Source organism: Pholcus phalangioides, unplaced genomic scaffold, assembly GCF_987345545.1.
Source record: "Pholcus phalangioides strain wild (caught in Gottingen) unplaced genomic scaffold, Ppha-v1.0 ptg000008l_1, whole genome shotgun sequence".
Lineage (NCBI taxonomy): Eukaryota > Metazoa > Arthropoda > Arachnida > Araneae > Pholcidae > Pholcus > Pholcus phalangioides.
This window is the reverse complement of record NW_028301601.1, coordinates 24,749,820-24,771,353: the sequence shown is the minus strand read 5'-3', so window position 1 is coordinate 24,771,353 and position 21,534 is coordinate 24,749,820. Positions and strand designations below refer to the sequence as shown.

At 41.7% G+C, this 21,534-nt stretch overlaps 2 protein-coding genes across 2 annotated transcripts in view; one reads left to right on the top strand and one right to left on the bottom strand.

Annotated features, from left to right (window-relative positions):
• LOC149084070 (uncharacterized) overlaps positions 1–21,534 on the bottom strand; it is a 349,781-nt gene that overhangs the window by 62,595 nt on the left and 265,652 nt on the right. The window lies entirely within an intron of this gene.
• The window catches only part of LOC149084072 (uncharacterized), a 29,456-nt gene that overhangs the window by 1,551 nt on the left and 6,371 nt on the right, over positions 1–21,534 (top strand). The window lies entirely within an intron of this gene.

Sequence of the window (21,534 nt, the reverse complement as noted above, 5' to 3'; positions counted from 1 at the left end):
TATTTCGTCCTGGAAAATGAATAGCCTTGTGTGAAAACAATTTTACGGCCTCTAAAATATCAGTAAGGCTCTTCATAGACCGGGAGATTGACCTTATATGTTTATGACAAGAATGTCGCTCTCCACTTGTTAATACAAGATATACAGAAGACTGGATGTTGTGAAGATATTTATTATTTTCTGTATATCTTGCTTATATGTTTAATTTTAAGCCCGTTGGAACATTAGACTTGGAAGTCTGGGGGGCAAGATGATGATGTCAATACATAAGATCTATCGACTCCACCTTTGATGCTGCGGGGGGGGGGCAATGCCCCTTACGCCCCCTCGTATCTCCGCCCATGCGTTGGAAGTCCTCGCTGGAGGGTACCCCTCTTAGTTTGCGTGTATGACCATCTTGGATCTTAGCTAGAGCTTGTTCTGTGGTACCCATTGGCCGAAAAGACATCAGGGAGTTATCCAAACGATGTTCCAAACCATATGCTATGGGAAGGTGGGGGCAAAAGCCCGGGTCGGTCCACGCACAGACAACCATGGTTGCTCTCAGAAAGGTGGGAGCTAACAGGGCCCCAGCGCTGCCACCCAAGACAATTATATATTTTTTGATTATTCATGCTATAAATTCACTATAGAGGAACCCATCAAAAGGGCCCCAATGTAATCGCATTATTTGTATAAAACATTGATAGAATTTTCAGGCCTTCGTTCGGCAGTGAAAGGCGAAATGCAATTCGTGTCTATTTTTTAATACCCCGTTTCACGGCCTCTTGCATTTCGAGGGTCGGTGCAGCCGCATAAATGCCATTAGCTTTTTTAGAAAGCCCTCAATGCGGAAATCGATGATTAAACGTCAAATTGGGCGTGTGAGACGGGTTACCAGAATCTTCATGAATGGCTCAGTCAGGGCCTAGACATCCTGCCCCCCCCCCAGATCAGAAAATTTAGTCCTCTGTTCCCCCCCCCCCTATTGACATGACATTTTTAGGAAATTTGTGAGAAATTAAAAAAACAAATAAGAATCGTATTAGGGCCTTGCGAGCCTTTAGAGCTTGAGCAGTGCCGGCTTCTTCCAACACACGGGCGAAATCCCGCATACCAATTTCGCAATTTTTTTCCCAGGGCCTAACATTCTTCGTCCGAGGGGGGACATTCCGGACACAAAGATAGCGTATTATCCTTTAATAGAATAGAGTTCGACACGGGTGTGGCCCAATATGAATGTGAAGGCTCCCATTGACACATTACATGCGGCCTTTTTTTTTTTCTTTCTAATTTTTATTACATGACTGAAGCGGAACACCGAGCCATCAAATAAAGAATTCTCTTCATATATATTATTATTATTTGGTTCTGGAACTCTGCCAGACCATCCTCATGGCATGGCCTCGGGCTCGACTCGATCAAGTTAAAAAACACGGGAGGGCCCCCGTGGTGGGGAAAGAAAGGCCCTATAAAAGACAGACAAGATGCATTTTTTGTTTTGTTTTTGTCATCTTCATTGAAGTGAAAGCTTTACTCTTCGGAGTGAGAGGAAAAAAAATGCTTTCACTTGGGCCCGGCAGATTTTACCCCAAGCTTTTACTTTCTCTCCTCATCCTATTATTGACGTCTGAGGGGCTCTAAAGAGCCAATTATAAACATGGTTATCACAACCTGCTAATAATAGCTTTTTGAAGCTGCCATATTTCGCGTCTGAATTAGCCTTATAGTAGTTGTTTTTTTTTTTTCCCAACTGGATTCCGATTTCTGAGCCGGTTTCATTTGGGTACAGTAATAATCACTGGAGCTCGGATTTTTATGGCTTTTTGCAAAATGGATGAAAAATATGCAATTTGTAGTCATTTTTCTTGAATTTATGGTATATTTTCATATTTTGGAGCATTATTTTGCTTATTTCAGCAAAGCAATGAAGAATCCCCCCCCCCTCCCCAAGCTCTCTTTCCTAGCTTCATTTTCTGTAATTGTTGCTTTTAGCAGTAATTAGCAATTTTGTTTACCCGTGACATCGTTTTTGGCAGCGGCTGGCAAGTTGGCAATTTTATTTGAACAAATTTCCTGTAATTTACCATATTTTTCTCGAAATAAATAAATATATATATGAAATAGCGTGATCACCACGTATTCGCAAGAGATATTTACGATCTGTCCAGGGAATTTTTGTTGATGTGTTAGTAGACATCCATGCCCGAACTGGGATTCGAACCCAGACCAGCACGTTCAGAAGATAGCTCCAGTGTTTAACTGGACTGCCAGGCGGAGTATGGTCAGCCTATTTATATAAAATCGTATTTTTAGGGCATAATGAATTTTTTTATGGGACATTCTGTAGGTTTTTAGTTCATAGTAATCCTAGCAATCATTGACGAGCACTGCCAACACCAGCTGTAGTAGATAGCGGTACTATAGACCAGAGCCACCCTTAGGGATGTGCAACAGGTGCGGTCGCGAGGGCCGTCTTTCGTGAATTCTGAATTTTCATCAATTATGGATATCACTCTTTAATTTATTCTGTTTATTCTGAACTTCCGTCAATTTTCTGGACTTTCATCAATTCTGGGAATTTTTCTTTCTTTCATTTATTTTGTTTGTTAAGAATTTTCATAATTTCTGGATTTTTTCACTTTTGTTTCATCGATTCTGCATTAGTTCTCAGACAATTTATTTCATCAGGTCCCACTCAAGGTCCGCAGAATATATGAAATTCGGGGGGGCTAAGAGCCCCCTAAATTATTAAGACGCCACTGGCATCACTTTAATCTTCGCATCGAGTCGCGCGTCTGGTGTCCGCACTGCGTTGCTTATTTGAAGCACCTAAGAAATCCCGGTGCTATTGTCCAATTATGAACTCGTGGGATATTAATTGGCACCTATAATTAAGCACCAAATTCAAGGAATAGAGTTAAGTTAGTAATGTAAATCGATGGATGGGGGGGGGGGGGTGCTGCTCCTCTGGTTGTGGGCATGGACGGTGCTCGCAATGAGGAAAATGTAGACCTCCTGAAATACGGTTTATTCGTATCATATCATAGGTCCCACACGAACCCCTTAAATAACGTGTTTCAAATGTAGGTGATTAATGATTTGATAATCAATGATTGGTGATTTCACATTTAGCTCAAGCATTTAGTGAATCCACCATGGGGGGGGGGAAACCTGGCCTGAAACCTACGACTTTGTTCTTAATTTTTTTGAGCTGTAAATTTGGTATAAAACCAATATAAGGGGCTTAGTGTCTTGGAGAGCCCGCCAAAAATCTTGGACTAGTCACTCTATTGGGGATATGAGTTTATAACACACACAACACACGGCCCATGGGCCAAAGTGGCTCAAAACCTAATTTTGTGAAAACGAACTAAGCGGCACATAAACAGATGTCGTTCGGATAGTCATTCGCTGTGCAGTTCCACTCCACTTGAGTAGCCAGTGAACACGCAGTTCTAGTTCACTTGAGGCATGCGGTGTATTCATAGGTCTCCTAAGTGACCGCGGCACATTTACATATCACTTGAGTAACGACGCTGTTGGCCAGTTACAGGTCACTCAAATGATGTGCGGCACATTTACGGATTACTCAAGTCAGGGCCGTAACTAGAATTTTTGCTGCCCCAAACTTTAAAATTCAGTGATTTTATGACGGTGTTCCTTGTACCCCACCTCCTAAATTTTACCGTCCGGACAGTTGCCCCTGCAGCTCCAGTACGGTTCAAGTCACACCCATGGCACAGTTACATGTGCCGCGGGCGGGTGTGTGGTGTTTATCATTCAAGCCTTCCGCGACACATGTATAGATAATTTAAATGATCCGCGACATATATATATTTTTGCATATCACTCAAGCGAACCGCGGCAAATTTATAGATCACGAAAAACGAACATTGCATTTATGAAGGATTTTTAAGCTGGCTGATGCGAACATGAATTTAAAAGAGGAAATTCAATTGCTCGTGCGGGTACGAAACCCACGTCCTTTCACTTGCCCGGTGCGCGCCCCAGACCGCTAGACTGCAAAGGCAACGAATACCGAAAATTTTTTAAGGGCATTTAAGGACTTTAAGCATTATACCTGACCTGAATAAAACGTTCTACCGCACTTAACAAGCGGGTCAATGGAGTGGCCTATAGTTCAGCATTATATTCGTTGCGAATAGGCATATATATGTATATATATAATGTGTAAATAAATAATGGTTGATATGTACAGGGTAGGCGAAAAGTCCGTAAAAACTTCAAAAATTCATAAAACCGAAAAGTAACCGAAATAAAAAATGATTTGTAGGGTTAGCATCGCTAGGTCACGGGATTATTTTAAGACAGAAAAAACAGCTGATAGGTAGCGCTGGCGTACACAAGTCAAAGAAAACATACGCAAATAATGAACAAAATGCCTCCAAATCGTTTATTACAGCAGTATGTGTTCAACACTACCACGGGGGGGGGGGGGTATTGCAGGCGAATCACAAATCCAGCAACGGCAGAGTGCAGCAGGTCCACACACACGGTGTTTACAGCGGTGAACTGGTTGTGGATTAGGAGCGCAAGTACTTATAACCGTCTCATTCGCATATTTCCATCGAAATCACTTGTACCAGTGCCACCTATTGTCTGTTTTTTCAGTTATATATTTCTTTTCCTGTCTTAAAAAAAATTCCCGTGACCTAGCGATGCTAACCCTGCAAACCGTTTTTTTATTTCATCTATTTTTCCGGTTTTTATGAATTTTCAATGTCTACGGACTTTTTGTCCCCCTGTATTAGCAGTTGTCGTGTTAAGCATAATATTCGATTTTTCGCGCATATTCAATACTTGATGTCGCCTCCATTGAATCTTTCTTTCAAACTGAGCACAACTCAAGTCTATCACCATCTATGGGCGATTTACTACCTAGTGAGTTGTGCCGGAAGTGTAACTGTGTGTGTGCACCTAATAGTCTGAGTGCGTATGAAGCCTCTATTGAATCACGCAGTTTTGCCACCGTGCCCGGGCGAGATAGAGAAAATCATCCAAATTGAAGTCCCGTAAAGAGCACCTGGCGTGTGGATGACCTCGCATCTAAAACGATGAAAATGCTTACTCCAAATATCATCATATCTCTGACAAACATTTTCAATCTCATGTTAATTCTATCTTATTTTTCCGCATATTGTGGAAAAATACTACAATAAAATTAATTTTAAAACCTGGTCAACCTCCATCATTCACATCATCGTATAAGACCTAATGCTCTTCTTTCTCATCTGTTATTCGAGAGGGTGTTTTCTGCAAGACTGACCGAATTTACTATCGAATTCAACTTAGGCCGAATGGAACGGTTTGGTTTACAAGGCAGAGCATGGAACACAGTTCATCAGCTCGTAAGGGTGATCGGAATGCCTTCAAGCAGCTAAAAATTATAAAGATTATTCCGTTGCAGCCCTTTTCGATTACAGTCGAGTTTTTGATAAAATTTGGCATGAAAGGCTGTTTTTCAAAATGATGAATAGGGGCTATCCTTCAATCATAATCAAATTTGTTGAGTTCATATTTATCTTTTCGGACCTTTCAGGTCAAGATAAAACGGCTCATTATCAGAAAAAAAGCCGTATAAAAGCAGGAATCAACCAAGTTCCAGCTCGGGCCCGATGATACACAATATTTTCATGGATGATTATCCTATGGTACCAAAGGGCATCCTGGGCTTCTACGCTGACGATGTTGTATTTATTTCAACCGACAGGAAGCCCTTGAAGGTGCTAAGTAACCTCCAGGAGCTGATCACAAATGCCGAAAGATGGAACGCATACAACAATGCCAAGTCGAATGTGAACAAATGTGTGGTGATATGGCTCACAAACCCATCAAACACGATCATCATAGAGCGACAAGATATCGTGCCATCGACTCAAACCAAGTGCCTCGGTGTCACCCTGGATGAAAGACTCAACTTTAGGAGCCACACCAAGAACAAAATCAAAAAGGCTCAGATCCTCTTAGAGAATTTATTCTGATTCTGCTATTCGAAGTCCAAACTCAGTTCGAGGAACAAAGTTTTGATGTACGAACAAATCAGTGTTAACATATGGTGCCCCAGCTTGGGCTTTTTCGCATCTAAGAGCAACATGTACAAACTACAACGATTCAAGAATCGCGTTCTCAGGCACTTCAGTGGGGCACCAAAATGTTTCCGCCTCACCGATCGACACAAAGATTTGAAGGTGCCGTCCATGTATTTCCACATCAAGGAACTAGCTCGAAATTACTTCGAAGAACAAGAAAGGTCGTGTCATCAACATGTGATAGAGACCAACATATTTTTCTAGAAATAGATTTTCCAGTTCCTTTTGGTAATAACAAACCCAGAAAAATAACAAACTGACCACTTGTCAAACGGAAATTAAGTAATTTTATTTCACCTGATATACTTGACAGTATATTAACTGATAAAATATTGCTCAAGCTATAAATAGCTCAACTCGAGAATTACCTTTTCATGACCCACTATGGCAGAGGTCTTCAACCTTTTTCCAGTCACGAGCACTGCTTGTACCCGTCATCAAAAGAAGAGCACCCTCACGGCAAGTTTAACACACGAATGCATAAAGTGAAGATGATTTCGATCCTTGAATGCAATTTTTACAAGGTGTTTTAATTAGAACGATGATCAAGTGCTCGCGAACACGAAATCTAATACGAGCATCGAGCACTCTGGGTACTTCAAGGAGCACCGTGATGCTCGCGAGCAATTGAATATGCCTGCGCTAGGGCTACCCAATTGGATCAAAATGTATGTCAGGAGAAAGAATCGTATGCGCCGTGCAGATGGCAATGTGCACTGAATCCAGTATTAAATGAGCGATACAAATTTCTTAGACGTCAAGTCACACATTTGATTAAAACTTTTGTACCTGAACGCGCTGCATTAATTTTTTGCGGAAGCAAGCTGCGAAGATGTGACTCACTATACAAACCTTATAATATTCGTAAACCCTAGGTTTCTCGTATGAAATCAATACAGGGCTAATGGCCTAAAATATACAAAGACAGGGAGGGAAGGCCGAGATTTTCGCAGACACCGAAAACAACAATTCTGAGATACCCCTCTCCACAGTAGGAATTATATCAACAACCTGCAGAGCCGACTACAGGCGTATCCTCATGAGAAAGCTGCTGGGTTTGACCGTATTACTAATAACGCTCTTAAAGATAATTTCTCATCAATTCTAAAATTATTTTTTCATCGGTTATGAAATTATTTTTCCGTAGATTCTGAAATTATTTTATTTGCAAATTGCCTACACTAGGGGGGTCTTCAACGTTTTGCATCGGAGGGCCACATTTAATGGGAGGGATGAATCACCGACGTTGGGGAGTCCACCTTCCCTGGTGACTACACAATGAATTGTGTTAAAATTTGAATTTATTTTGCAAAAAAAAAAATCAATAAATTAATAAACAATTATTAATCATTAAGTACAGTAATTATTAACTTGACAAATTTAGAGCTCGCTTACTCTGAGAGTTTAGTGCAATAATGTCCAGGACTATCAATCTGATGCTTAAAAAACCAACTTCCATTTTGAAATAGCAAGATTTTACCCCTCTACCACTATTGATAAAAAAATTTGATGCAATTCAGAAAATTTTAACAAATTATTCTTCCACTGATTTAAAGTGCAAACTGGTTGGCAGGAGTTTTGGTCAAGATTTGATTTTTCTTTAGATATACCAATTGTTTACACCAGTGTTTCTCAAAGTGTGCTTCGCGGCTACTAGGAATGTCACCACCAACCTTTGCCAGAGTCGTCACGGTGAGCTGGAAATATTAATTTTTGTGCGTATTTAGGGTGTGAAATGGTTCTTTTGTATAATTGGAAATGTCTACTAAACTAATCTGGGGAAGCCGCAGGTGACCCTTGACTTGGGAGTCACGGTTGACAAAAGTTTGAGAACCACTGGTTTACGCGGTTAGAAATAATTTCCAAAATGAATGAGAATTACGGTCATGGGCTTTCAGGTAGTGGAATACTGATATCGCTTTTTCACTAATCTGTGTCTCGGCGGGCCACGGGTTCAAGGCCCCTAGTCTACACCGAGTGTACGATTCATTGTGAAAGGGTCTGAGTGAAAGCTATACATCCTGTCCGAGGTCATTTACACCACTGGTCAACCCCGTTCACTTGTCAAAAGCCAACTGTACCTCTAGACTTTCTTCCTGAAGGTCATCTCAATATAAAATGTCAGGTTTCAGCTGCGTACAGTTGGACACTTTCCATGTGAGGGAGGTCATTCCCTCCAGATAGATGTACCTTTCACCTTCAAGGTACCGTCTAATGATGCAGAATACCCAGCTGTGAGGTATCTCCCCACGAACGAGCGGGGTCCTCGGTGTCCTCCTTGACTTTATTTTCACAATATGAGGAGGCGTTGAGAGGGAGGACGTTTCCAGACACCCTCGCTCCCACGGCACGTGGGGGTCTCCATCAATGAATACATTGTAGGTGTGGAGGAAATCGCACTGCATTGAGATGTCTTGTATTTATAGCGGTCGCGCGCGCTTTCAATCACGAATCCCGTTTTAACACACAAAAAAACCAGCTGCCCATTGACGAGGGTCCACAAGTAAACAACATTGAAGATGAAAAAAATAGTGATCGCACACTTTCCATTATGGGAAAGTTCCCGTTGTGTCATCACAATACGGCTACGAGGGGCAACCCCCCCACGGACGTTATAGCGGGAGGAGAAAGTAATAGGTAATGACCTCACGCCGTTATATATATGGAACAGCACCTGGACGGTAGTCGAGATCAGCTGGTTCTGACCTCTCTTTGAGAGAGGGCAGTGACTGGACGGTATTTGTTTGGTCTGGTATACCGCGAGAATGACCATGGTCATAGAGTCCGAACTGCAAGGAATTGAGAAACAGTAATTACTAGATGTATAAATAACTATAGATGAGAGTATTATGATAATCATTTTTTTTTCAGTCAAAAAAAAAATCTGTGTCCATTTTTTTTTTTGGGCCCTTAGTAAAAGCAATTATGTCTTCTCGGGTAGGCCTTCGGGCCAATGTCTAGTCCTAAAGACGACCGGTTTTTTTTTTCTTATGCACCAGCCTGAAAAGAAAAAAAAATGCATACCATAGGGATGGGAATTAATTGAAGGGATATTGCGAAAAAAATATGGAGGCACGATATCGCATTGTGCAACCATGGACGAGGTTAAAAAAAAAGATATATGTGGTAAGCCGATAGGTTTTTTTTCTATAGGCCTTTTTAGAAACCGGAATTAAGCGGTTCCTTCTTCGATTTACAGTAAAAAAAATAGGCCTGAAACTATAGCATCTAGTAATATAGGCCTTTGTATTGCGCAATATTGTTTGATTTTTTCAATGGTTGAACACACACACTTTGTCTTTCGTGGTTCTGAATGAATAGCCGAGTAATCAGCACGTTTTATTGTCCTGGATAGGTACCATGTAAACGTTTGAGCTGTTAAAACCGCTACCTTAAACTTGGCCGTAACTAGGTTAGGGCAACCGGGACACTACTCCTAGGCCCCGAGTCGAATTGGAGCCCCACAAAAGTTTACACTTGTGTTGCATAATAACTCTTTCAAGAGTTAATTCAGACAAAGGAAAGTCTGACCCCGGGGCCACGAGAAGGCACACTACGGCCCTGGCCTATAGGTCTGGTTATAAAACCGATTCGGTTAACCATAGAGACATCCATTTTCACCTTGCCAGGATATGATTGAAATGTTGTCACACCGTTGTATAATATTGGTCTAATCCAGAGTGGTTGTCGCATTGAATGTCTTTATTGGCCCGGAATGGACAGCCGAGTCAGATTAGCGCACTCGATTGGATAGGTCATCGAAGAGTTTGAGCACCCTATAGGAGCTAAAATGCCCAGGTCAAACTTAGCCTATAGGTACTACTTCACCAACTCTGGCCATATCGCTACATTGCAATTTACTGCCATTAGTGAGATGGGTTGTAAGTGAAGGCGCTGTGCATCGGTGGTCGTCTCGAGTTCGTTAGGGAAAATATCTTCTCTATATCCTCCCTTGGGTTCGAACCCGGGACCCTGACAGCATCTTACCACCACGCCACTCGGGCTGCAGGTACTAGTCAGAAAACCAATTTGTTTAGGTAAATAGATATCGTGTTCACCTTGCTAGTATACAATCAACATGTAAGTCATTGCACGACAATGGTTTGTCCACAATGAATGTCTTTAGGGACTGAATGGATAGTTTGTGGATTAGCGCACTAGATTGTAGCCTATATAGGTCATGGAAATGTTTGACTAACCTGTAGGATGTACTTCCTGCCTAGGAAAAGGATTTAATTTGGTAGAGACATTCCACGTTCCCCTTGCTGCGATATGATTGGCATGTAAATGATTGCTTAGTATTGGCTCTTTCTAGCAGGGCTGGACAAATATATTTGCCGCACATGACCTTGACATGTACATACAAAAAAAAAAAAAAATGAAACACTTCCGTTTTTTCTAATTTTTTATCGACGACAATGCAAGTGTTCCTACATGCATGCAATTTCACAGAAATGTTTTGGCAGTCATGTGATGCAAATGTATAGTCAATGTAGTTTGTGATCTGTATTTACGGCGTAATATTTAGTAGTTCATACATGGGCTCATTAGGTTGGAAAATCTTTCGTTGGTCCCTAGCTCAGTGGTGAATACTAAGAAGAAGGGTGGCGGAATGCTTTCCCGTACCTACAGTTTTTGTACGGAAGGGGGGGAAATTCACATAAATATTGCTCCCGGTTGTTACGTTGTCCCAGTTTCTCAGTCGCGTGATCTGGCCACCCTATCCTACGCCTGCCCGGTCCCGTACCGCGAATCGGCTACATTTTAATTGATGGCCACACACATTCGTTTTGGGTTTTCGTATTGCTTCAGAAATATTTTAGTATCCTGGATAAGCTATAAACGTTCAAATGGTAGGTCCCGTCTGATTTACAGTACAGTCTGACGTCCATGTTCCTTTTGCTGGGAACACTTGCTGGATCGACACGTAAGTAATTCCATTATATTGGCTCTATCTAATCGGCATTGGAATCTTCGGACACACACAATGGATGTCTTTAATGGCTCAGAATAAATAGCTGAATGAGATTAACGAACTCGTTTAGAGTGTCAATCACTCAGATTTTTAAAACTTGGATAGGCTATGGAAGAGTTTGAGCATCCTTTTGTAGATCAAACGCTTAGCACAAACTTAGCCTGTAAGTCCTGGCCAGGAAAACCATTAGGTTAGATAACCTTCAGAGACATCCATGTTCACCTTGCGAGGGTATAATCATGGGACCTTACATCCTTGATCAAGGTCCTTTGCCTGGAATGTTTTTGAGGGGCCCCCATATATATATATATATATATATATAGCGAATTTATGGCGTGAAAAACAAATGGGAATCGTCCCGGTTTTCCGATGACTACCGCCCTGTCAGCACCACCCTCGAGAAAGCCATGGATATAATTGACACGTCATTGCACGATATTGCTCCCATCTGATCTGTAGTGGCCGGCCACAATGGATGTCTCTAGTGGTTCGGAATGGTGATTGTTTGCCCCCCCCCCCCCCCCCCCAGTGATTGTTTGCAGTCGATTACGTCCTGGATAGGCCATGGAAAAATTTGAGCAGCCTTTATGATTTGGGTCGTAGCTAGATAAACGAATGGGTTTGGTACAGACATAATTCGTGTTCATTTTGCTAGGATGTCGTAGACATGTAGATAATTTCGCAATATTTATCCTATCCCATCTAATTTGGTCAAATTTTCATTTGTGTGTTGGACACACACACAAATGACTATTTTTGTCATTTAATTCACCTTGACGTTCGAGCACTAACAATTGCGTAAGTCCATTGTTCAAAGAGCACTGGGTAGATGAACATCAATAATGCCCGATAGGTGCTTCACTTTTGACAAAGTTGGGCGACAAAACCCACTTGAGAGCCACCGTGCACACCTCCAGAGCCACTAAGAAACTTGATTGAAGTATCCACGACAATGATATGTAAATTGATTCGAGTCCGTCTTCATCAGTAGAGTAACGATGCCCAAGTCACCTAAATCAACTCGAAAGTCGTGCCATGCGTTATTCATTCAAACATCGTATGTTTATCTCTACTAACATGCAGCAGGCACTAATAGAGATAGAGCTCTAATGTTGTCTTCGAAAGTGTCAAGATGCTCCCCCCCCCCCTCCTATGGCGATGCCCAATGCATACGAAAGATTTTGCCGATGGCTGGTATTTAATTATCCGGTAATTAGTTGGTACGCCATTTCAAGGAAGAACCTTGAAAAACTCCGGGGAAATTGTTTACGGACAATGTCCGGAGCCTTGAGTCTGACTTGATTGGGTGCAGTCGCACCGGGTCGCAAAATATTGTCTGAAATATGATCAAAATACACTTTTCAAGTGTTTTATTTATAATTAGACTGTGTGTGTGTGTGTGTGTGTGTGTGAACACTTTATTCTGCTCGTTCCCAATTAATATACATGTGGTGTCTGTCCTCAGAGCTGCCCTTTGGGGTGGGCAACAAGTGTGGTCTCACAGGGGCCCCGCACTTACGGTACGGTATTGGAGGCTTTCATCAATTCTGAAATTATTTCTCGCATTAATTCTGTATTTTCATCAATATTACATAATTATTTCTTCCGTTAACTCTGAACTTTCATTCACTTCAGAATTATCACTTCCAATAATTCTCAATTTTCATCAATTTTCGAACTCCCCCGTTAATTTTCTGAATTTTCATGAATTCCAGAGAATTTTTTCTTCAATTACGAATTTTCAATGGTTCTAGAAATATTTTTCAATTATTTTCAATTCATCAAGTCTGAAATTGACATTAGTTTTGGGGATTTTTTCTTCTCATTAGTTTAAAATTACTTTCAGTGATGAATTTTCATCAATTTCTCTGTATTAATTTACATTTAATCGTTGTTTAAAATTTTTTTTTGTATGGATTTTTCTCCGCATTCCTCAAACTTTGTTCCATCGCCCCCTCATCATAAATTTCCCTCATAGCCCCGCAACTCGAGTGAACCCATAGGATCCTATGGGTTATCTGATCCTTGTTTCTATCGCCCACCAGGGAGACCGATATTATCCACTTTGGGAAACAGTGCTCTGTTTTATGAAATGATGGATACCGATTCTCCTCTTCTAAAAATATATGAAACTGGGGCAAAAGGGGTCCTGAACAATTTTGGTGTCCCGAAATGGTTGAGACGCAGTAGGCCTCGCTATTACTTTCGCACCGGGAACTGCGTCTGCTAAGGGCGGCCCTGGGTGCCTTCTTTACCATTCTGGACAAGACAACAGAGCGGACCTCTTGGAGAGGGAGATCTTTTAGAGAGGTTCCAAGAGGTAAACTTTCATGATGTAAAGAAATTAATCTATCGTTTTACATTATTTCATACTGAATATTCTGTAAAGAGGCCTTTGACTTTCATCTCGTCGGTACAAAGGGTCTAGGGAACACAAATGGTTAAGAACCCCCTGCTTTAAACAATTTCCTGGTGCCAGGGCAGTGTTTTTTGTTTTTTTTTACCTGTAGTCTTTCGGACCCACAGGGGTCCGTGAGTACATATTAGGAGGTCCACGGGATTATTTCCATTTACTTCCATTGGCACCTTCAGCTCTGAAAAATTGTAGTTCATTAAATTTTTATGATATGCAAATTAGGTAAAAAAAAGTACTTACGTTTGCATTGTTCGAGGGAGAAGGATCCGTGCTATATCAAAATAAATTGAGAAACACTGTTCTAGGAACCCTTGACGGAATATTCATATTCTAGGGCAGCGGTTCCCCCAAATACTTGAGTAGTGGGAACCGGAAATTTTGGTGTCTGCCAATGGACTCCCCTTTTACAGCAACAGAAACTACAGCCATCTTCCAGCGAGAATGCTCTCGAACAGCGGAGGGCATTCTATGGAGTAGTGGTTCTCAACCGGGGGCCATATGGCCCCTTGTGGTACTGGGATACTTCAAGGGGGCCACGGAAGAAAATGGAGAAAGGGGCCATGACAGGTGGTTTGGAGAGCTGAGAAGGAAAATTAAGGTGTGAAGAAATAAAGATTTTATATTAGTGACTAACACTTACAGTGAGAGAGAGAATCCAACAAAACCACCCATAAAACCAGGGCCTTCTTTAGGGCATGGACCCACCCAGGCCTCACCTCCTACATTTTGCAACAAGTTCCCTAGGATGGGGTTTTTCTCAAGTCCCCGGCTAAATTTTTCAGACCCCCTTCCCTATATGAAAGTTATTGTATGAAAAAAAAAAATGATGAAAACCATATTAGGCCCCGGGCAGTAGCTCTGTCAGTCCCACTCTTGTGAGGGGTCATGTCCAGGGGCCTCATGCCCATAAGTGACCCCACCTTATGATATTTTTTATAGTACAATTAATTTTGGAAATAAATAGGAAATATGTAGGCTGTTTATTTCCAGCTAAAGTATGGCACTACCATAGCATCACTTTGGAGGGTGAGACGGTCCTGATAGAACTCGGACTATCGGGGAGATCAATAAATTCTAGTCTGATGGCCAATTTTCTTTGCAAAATTTTCGTTCAGTATAAATTCACTGACAAAATCATTTCAATACGTATAAAGTGTCTTGCTTCTAGATGAGAGTTGAAAACTCTGGGTAAGACAGGGGAGCCACGAGAAAAAAATATGGTTCAGGGGGGGGCCACGCCAAAAAAAGGTACTAATAAATGTGATGCAATAGCAATGCCATCTAGTGGATTGTAAAAGAACTAAAAAAATGTTTATATGGAGAGATGCCACCCTATCTAGAGGCATAAAAATAGTACATTTTTTGTCGAATCATAATAATGTTGTTATTGCAATCCACAAACGTCACAGCGGTGCTTTTGCGAGTAAATTTAATTACAACTTTTCTATTTAAGTAATTTATTTATGATATTTTATCAACTATGAATTACACGCATGAATTGATTATTACTCTATAATTGAGCTGTGGACCTCCGGAAGTCCAGGCACATCCAATTGGGGACCGCTGTTCCAAGTAACCCTTGAAACCAATCACTAATACTAAACCAGACACGCACCTCGTCCATATTCCTCTGCGGAACTGCTAACGAATTGGTACATGTTGGAATGCGTGTGCACGTATAGTGAACCTTCCGTCAAGTTTGTTTCTGTGTAATGCTTGTTATGTGTAGCGCTGCCATCTGCAATGAATTTTTTTTAAACCATGAGTTTTTCCTCAACTCATAGTGAGTGAAGTGCAATGAATGAATAATTGTACTGTTGCTCTCTCTGCGGCGAGAATTTTTAACGGGCAGATCGGCTCGCATTCGAAACCAATCACTTGGGCTCGGATTTCTGTCTTTGCATATTTTTTACTTTTTTTTCCGTATTTCGTTATTTTCACGTGATAGAGCAGTGATTCCCAACGTGGGCGTTAACGCCCCCTGGGGGGCGATGAAATGTTCCAAGGGGGCGGTAGAAGTTACGAGTTTAACATAGGATCCTATGGGTTAGATTGCGTTGGGGGGGTGATGGGAGGAAAAAAGGTTGGGAAACTATGTGATAGAGCATATTTTCACAATTTTTAAGGCATATTTTGCATATTTCATAATTTTTGATAACAAGTAAATTTTTCCCTCGCTATTCCAATCCCGATTCAGACAGGTTTTTGCGGTTCCTGCCCCTGACGAGAGCTGTTAGGGCTATGATTTTTATGCACTAAAAATTGAAACGTCGTTGGTGATTGGTAGGAAATCCTGAAATTCAGGTTTCTCAACCAATTAGCAATGACATTGAATTTTTAGAGCATAAAAAATATTAGTCCTTCAAGGACACTGGCGTGTGGCTGTAAGTAGATTAATCATCTGAATCGGTGATCGGTCCCTCGTGGGGGAAAAATTGGTAAATGGGGGAATTTTTCCGCGTTTGTGGGAAATTTTGAGAGTTTTATCAATTGAAAGAGAATCATTTTTTAATTTTGTGCAATGCTTTTCTAAAGCTAAATACCGTACTTGGCTAGGTATTTTTACCTATAGATATAGTAGCACATTAATTCTGAAATTTTAGGGGAAAACTTGTATATATATATTTTTTTCGTTTAGAAAGGGCAAATTTACAGTTTTTTAAGAGCATAAATGGGGTCGTTCAAGTATTACGTCATGATCGATGGGGGGGGGGGAATGTTTCCGATTTGATGACTTTTGATGACAAGGGGGAAGATGGGGTTTGGATGATGCTTACGTCATCAACCACCCTTTATGAAAATATGAGTTAGGATTCAGAGGGGCAGAGCTGATGACGAAATTTTGCTGACAAGTGGGGGGCGGGGGTGGTCAAAAATGGCTAAAAATTTGCTTACGTAATACTTGAACGGCCCCGATGCTTTTTTCATACAGCATATTTTTAGATCATAATCCTAGCCCTACCAATCAACATAATACAGGGAGTCCTTGAAACTAGTCACCATTAATACAGTTGAGTCAATGTTCCGTTGAAAGTAACGGATATCAGTAAAAAAAAAAAAAATGTAATCGAGCCCTGATATAGCGAACTGCCTCGATTCAACGAATTTTTTTAGAAGTTTCTTAACCCATCTATGTTTGTGTTTATCTCACCCCCAATTTTATGATTCCCTCGATTTAACGAGAAAAAATTGATTTTAGCCAATTCGTTAAATCGGGGTTCGACTGTAGTTCGTGGATATGTTTCAGAACAAAGAAATTCAAAGGATTCATAATGAAAGAACGAAATTGTCACACAGCATTCTCAGCAATGACTATAGACAAACGTGGGAATCTCTGGTATTCTTTGTGCGAGACCGAAGTTGGGCGGGGTGACCCTCGAGCCAGGGCTGGACAAATCTGTTTGCTCGCCATGCACACTGCACATGATTTTCTTTTCTTTTTTCCAACCATATGTCTTATGCTGGCATGGAAAACGAGGTCCGCAGCATTCCACCCTTGGTCAAATACCCAGGGGCAGTACCGTAACTTGGCAGGTGCACTAGCACAAGGCCCATTTGGAAGAGGAACCAGAATGATCCCATTTAGGCCCATTCTGGGCTCAAGAATAAGCTGGGGGTGGGCGTTAAAAGAAAATTCTTGCACAGGAATGGCTAGTTACGCCATTGCCCAGGGGGGGAAATCCTCTGGGCTATTTTTCTTCTTCTGATTGTTCTGTGGCTAAAAATCAGAGTGAAAATTAAGCGAGCGCTTGTTCTGGACATCTCCCACTGACCCCACCCCCAGCAACCTGTTGCGAATCTCCACAGGTCCCTCGAAAAAATCCCTTGCTTCAAATCTTTCTGAGGACCCCTTCAATCGCAGCTTCATACTCTATCAACTATAATTTATATAAAATGATTGTGATTCCTGTTTGTTGATAAATGCCTCTATTAACAAACAGGGATTCCGTGCATACAATACGTTTCCCTCCAAAGTTTTTGACGCCCCCCCCCTCCCAGTTAGGACTTCAAAGGACCCCCCTCCCCCCCCCCCCATACTAATCTTACACCAAATTTGTCACAAAAAAATTATGTACACAAGGTTGATCCGGGGCCCATACAGGAGATCTCTTAAGCTATTTTTAAGTTTCGGAGCGTACAGGGTCTACGGGCCCCCACGTAAGGGTACCACTACTCACTACCCCCATAGTTAATTTATAGCATACAAGCTCAACCCATGGCCCGCGGAGTGGCCGGCGACCTGAAACGTAATTTTGTAAAAATGAACTAAGCATTTATATACAGATCACTTAAATAAACCGTGGCTAAATGATTTCAGTGACCTGAAGTGCAAGTGCAGTTCCACATCACAGCCCACGACACATTTACAGATCATTGAGTGGCCCACGATACAGTTCCGGAGCACTTAAGTGGCCCGTAGTAGTTACACATCACTAAAGTGGCCAGCGGCACATTCCCAGACAATTTAAGTGACCCGCGACACGTTTTCAAACCAATGAAGTAGCTCCCCGCACTCTCCAAAAGGTTGACCACTCACGATTTACAGAGTGAGGAAGGAAAAAATAGTAGTCTCGGGTGCTCCTCTGAATTTGAGACCTGTCATTCCCCCCCCCCCCACCCCTGCAATCAGGGTAGCAATTTTTTTTTGCCCTTTGGCCTCAAAATTCCCAATCTTAGCAATACGATTCGGATCGGTTAGCCAGTGGTCATCCAGACCGAACCGGAATGGACTCGGACCCTACCCCGTTCTTGTAATCCAATCCCAATGAGGATGTGACTGAAGAGGGCCGAGGACTGTTCCTGCCTTTTTTTCGACAAACGGCCCTCTTATATATTCGTCTCAGTCATAATATTTGTGGTTGAAGGGGAGGGGGGAAAAATCCGCCCCACATCACCATTTACTAGTCCTCGTCATCATCAGTGATGACCCCTACCGCATATATCCTAACCCTGCATAGTGACCTCAAGAATTTTTTTCCCACGCTTTCTCTTTTGGCTGTTGAGGGAGAAGAAAGCGTATCAAATTCGCGCTGCTGAAGTGAAATTGCTATAATGGGCTCTCTACCATCTCGAAGGTTTTTGGCGAGTTATCGCCATTCCAATTGTCGCCAAATAACTTTTATTATCATGTTGAATCTTTCCTATCAATGTTTACTTTACGTCGACCCAAACAAGATCTTGATGGTTCTGGGGATGGAAAGTTCATGACACTTCGCTTTTTCTTATCAGGGTGGACCTCTGGTTTGCAATATGTAAAGTGACTGATACATATGTTTATTTGTTATTTTAATATTTATAATTGCGGATCCATGTACATTATGTTTGCGCGGGTCCATGGTCAATTTCAGTTGTCCAATAAGTACTTCTCGGGTGACTCTTCGACCACAGATATTTTCTCGGGTGGATTCCTTCGGCTTGAACCGTGGATATATACCCGAGTGACTATGAAAGATATTTTTCGGGTGATTTAAAGACCATGGATATTTCCCGGGGCGATTCTCAGCTTGGACCGTGGGCATTACCCGAGTGACTGTGACCGACATTTTTCGGGCGATTCTTGACCATGGGTATTTCCCGGGCTAATTTTACATTTGCGTATACTTTTCCCGAGTGATTCTTAGCTTAGACAGGTATTCTGCGCTGGCTGCGACTCCTTAACCATTGATATTTCTCCGTGTGATTCTCAGCTTGGACCGCGGATTTTTCCCGGGTAATTCTTGGACTGCGGGTTTTTCCCAAGTAATTCTTGGACCGTGGATATTTTCCGGTTTACTCATACCACGAATATTTGCCGGGGGGGGGGATGGAAAATAATTGTATAGAACAAGAATACGATATTTTATGGTTTCCAAAGAACATGGATATTATTTCAAGGGACTACATCAAGGGTGTTTAATCTTTCGGAGAGTGTGGTCCACTCCACTGTTTTGAAAGCATGTCGCTGCCGAAACCTTAGGTGATCGGGAACAGCGCCGCGGGTTACTCAAGTGATCTGTTGATGTGTCGCGGGCCGCTTGAGTAACTTGGAACTGTACGGTCGGGTCATTTAGATGACCTGGGATTGTGCGACGAACCACTTAAGTGAAGTAGAACTCCCCCGTGAGGCAGTTAAACGATCTAGAAATATGCCGCGGACCGCTTGAGTGATCTGGCATTGTGTCGGTGGTCACTCAAAGTGCTTTGGAACTATGGCATGGGCCACCAAAATTATCTCTGAATGTGCCGTTGGTCACTTAAGTTCTTTTGAACTGTGTTGCCGTTCACTCAAGTGACCTGTAAATCTGCAGCAGATCACTTAAAAGATCTATATATGTGCTGCGGTACAACTAATTGATCTTAAAAAGACTAAGAGTCATCAAAGTGATCTAAAAACAGCACCAGTCATTTAAGTGACCTAAAAATGTGCGGAAGAACACTTAAATTATTGAAAATGTGCCACGGATCACTCGTGTTATGGAACTGTGTCGCGGGTTACTCGAATGATCTGTAAATATGCGGTGGGTCACTGAAGGGATCTGAGAATGCGCCGCGGAACTGCAGTGTGGGTTACTTAAAAGTGGAAATTTTTCGCTCAAGTCCATCTTCACAAAATTAGGTTTGATGTCGCGAGCCACATCAGATGACTTCGAGAGTCACATTTTGCCCACGGGCCATGGGTTGACCATATATGAACTGACTGGATAAGTCTTCTAGTCCAGCGTTTCTCAACCGCCTTGCCCTGACATCAGTCAAACCGGGCCATGAATAGCTCACCGATTCATTTTTACACATTTATACCCCATTAGGCGTGCGTATTACCGGGCCTTCTACTCTCATAAAAGAAATCAATCGGGCCACGGTCTTCCAAAGGTAATTTTGGAAGAACAACTAGAACAGTGAGAATCACTGCATGCACATAGTTTTCACGTGATTCTCAAATCTTATATTTTCCTATATTTTTTTCTAAAATTCGATATTTTCGGGCTACTTTTAGACCGTTGGTATTTTACCGGGTGATTCTTACCTCAGGACCGCATATATTTCACCAGTTGCTTCTGAGATTGATCGGTAATATTTTTCCAGATATTTCTTGGCTATATAAATGAATGCTTTTCAGGGTTATTCTTCGACCACGGATATTTCCTCGGGTGATTTCTTCGGCTTGAACCGTGGATATATAACCGAGTGACTATGAAAAAATATTTTTCGGACGATTTATAGACTATGGATTTTCTCCGAGGCGATTGTTAGCTTGGACCGTGGATATCACCCAAGTGACTGTGACCGATATTTTTTGGGAGATTCTCGACCAAGGGTATTTCCCGGGCTAATTTTAGACTGTGTGCGGATATTTTCCCGAGTGATTCTTAGCTTGGACTGGATATTCTGGACTGCGACTCTTAAACCATGGATATTTCTCCGTGTGATTCTTAGCTTCGACAGCGGATTTTTCCCGAGTAATTCTTGAACCACGGATATTTTCCAGTTGACTCTACCACGAATATTTGCCGGGGGGGGGGGGGGAAATGATTTTCGTGATATTTTCCTGATGAATTGGGCTGTGGACATTTCCCAATCGATTCTCATACTATGGATATTTTTCGGGCGATTTTTCGACGCGAGATTCTTGCAAAATGTGAATTCTTGCTAGCGAGAGCGAAATCGGGCACGAGCATTAGGCCGGTATTACACTATAAAAGTTTGATAAAATCCATTTTATAAAACTTGAAAAATCTAACCAATAAGGTTATTGGTTACATTCTAGAAAATGCAACCGTTGACCTTATTGGCTGCATTTTTCAAGTTTTATAATAGGACTTTTATCAAACTTTTATAGTATAATACCGGCCTTAGACACTCCTGGTGCTTCAAGGAACACCATGGTGCTTGCGAGCAACAGGTTGAAGATGGCCGTAATAGACATAATTATCATAATCTAGCTTCAAGGTTATGAAAATAATCTCAATTCGTGATTTAAGTCAAAAAAAGAATTAAAATTTCAAGTAAGCTTCGTTGAAAATACATACGGGAAATATTATCTGGAGAAGGGGGGGGGGTTATAAAACTTTGAA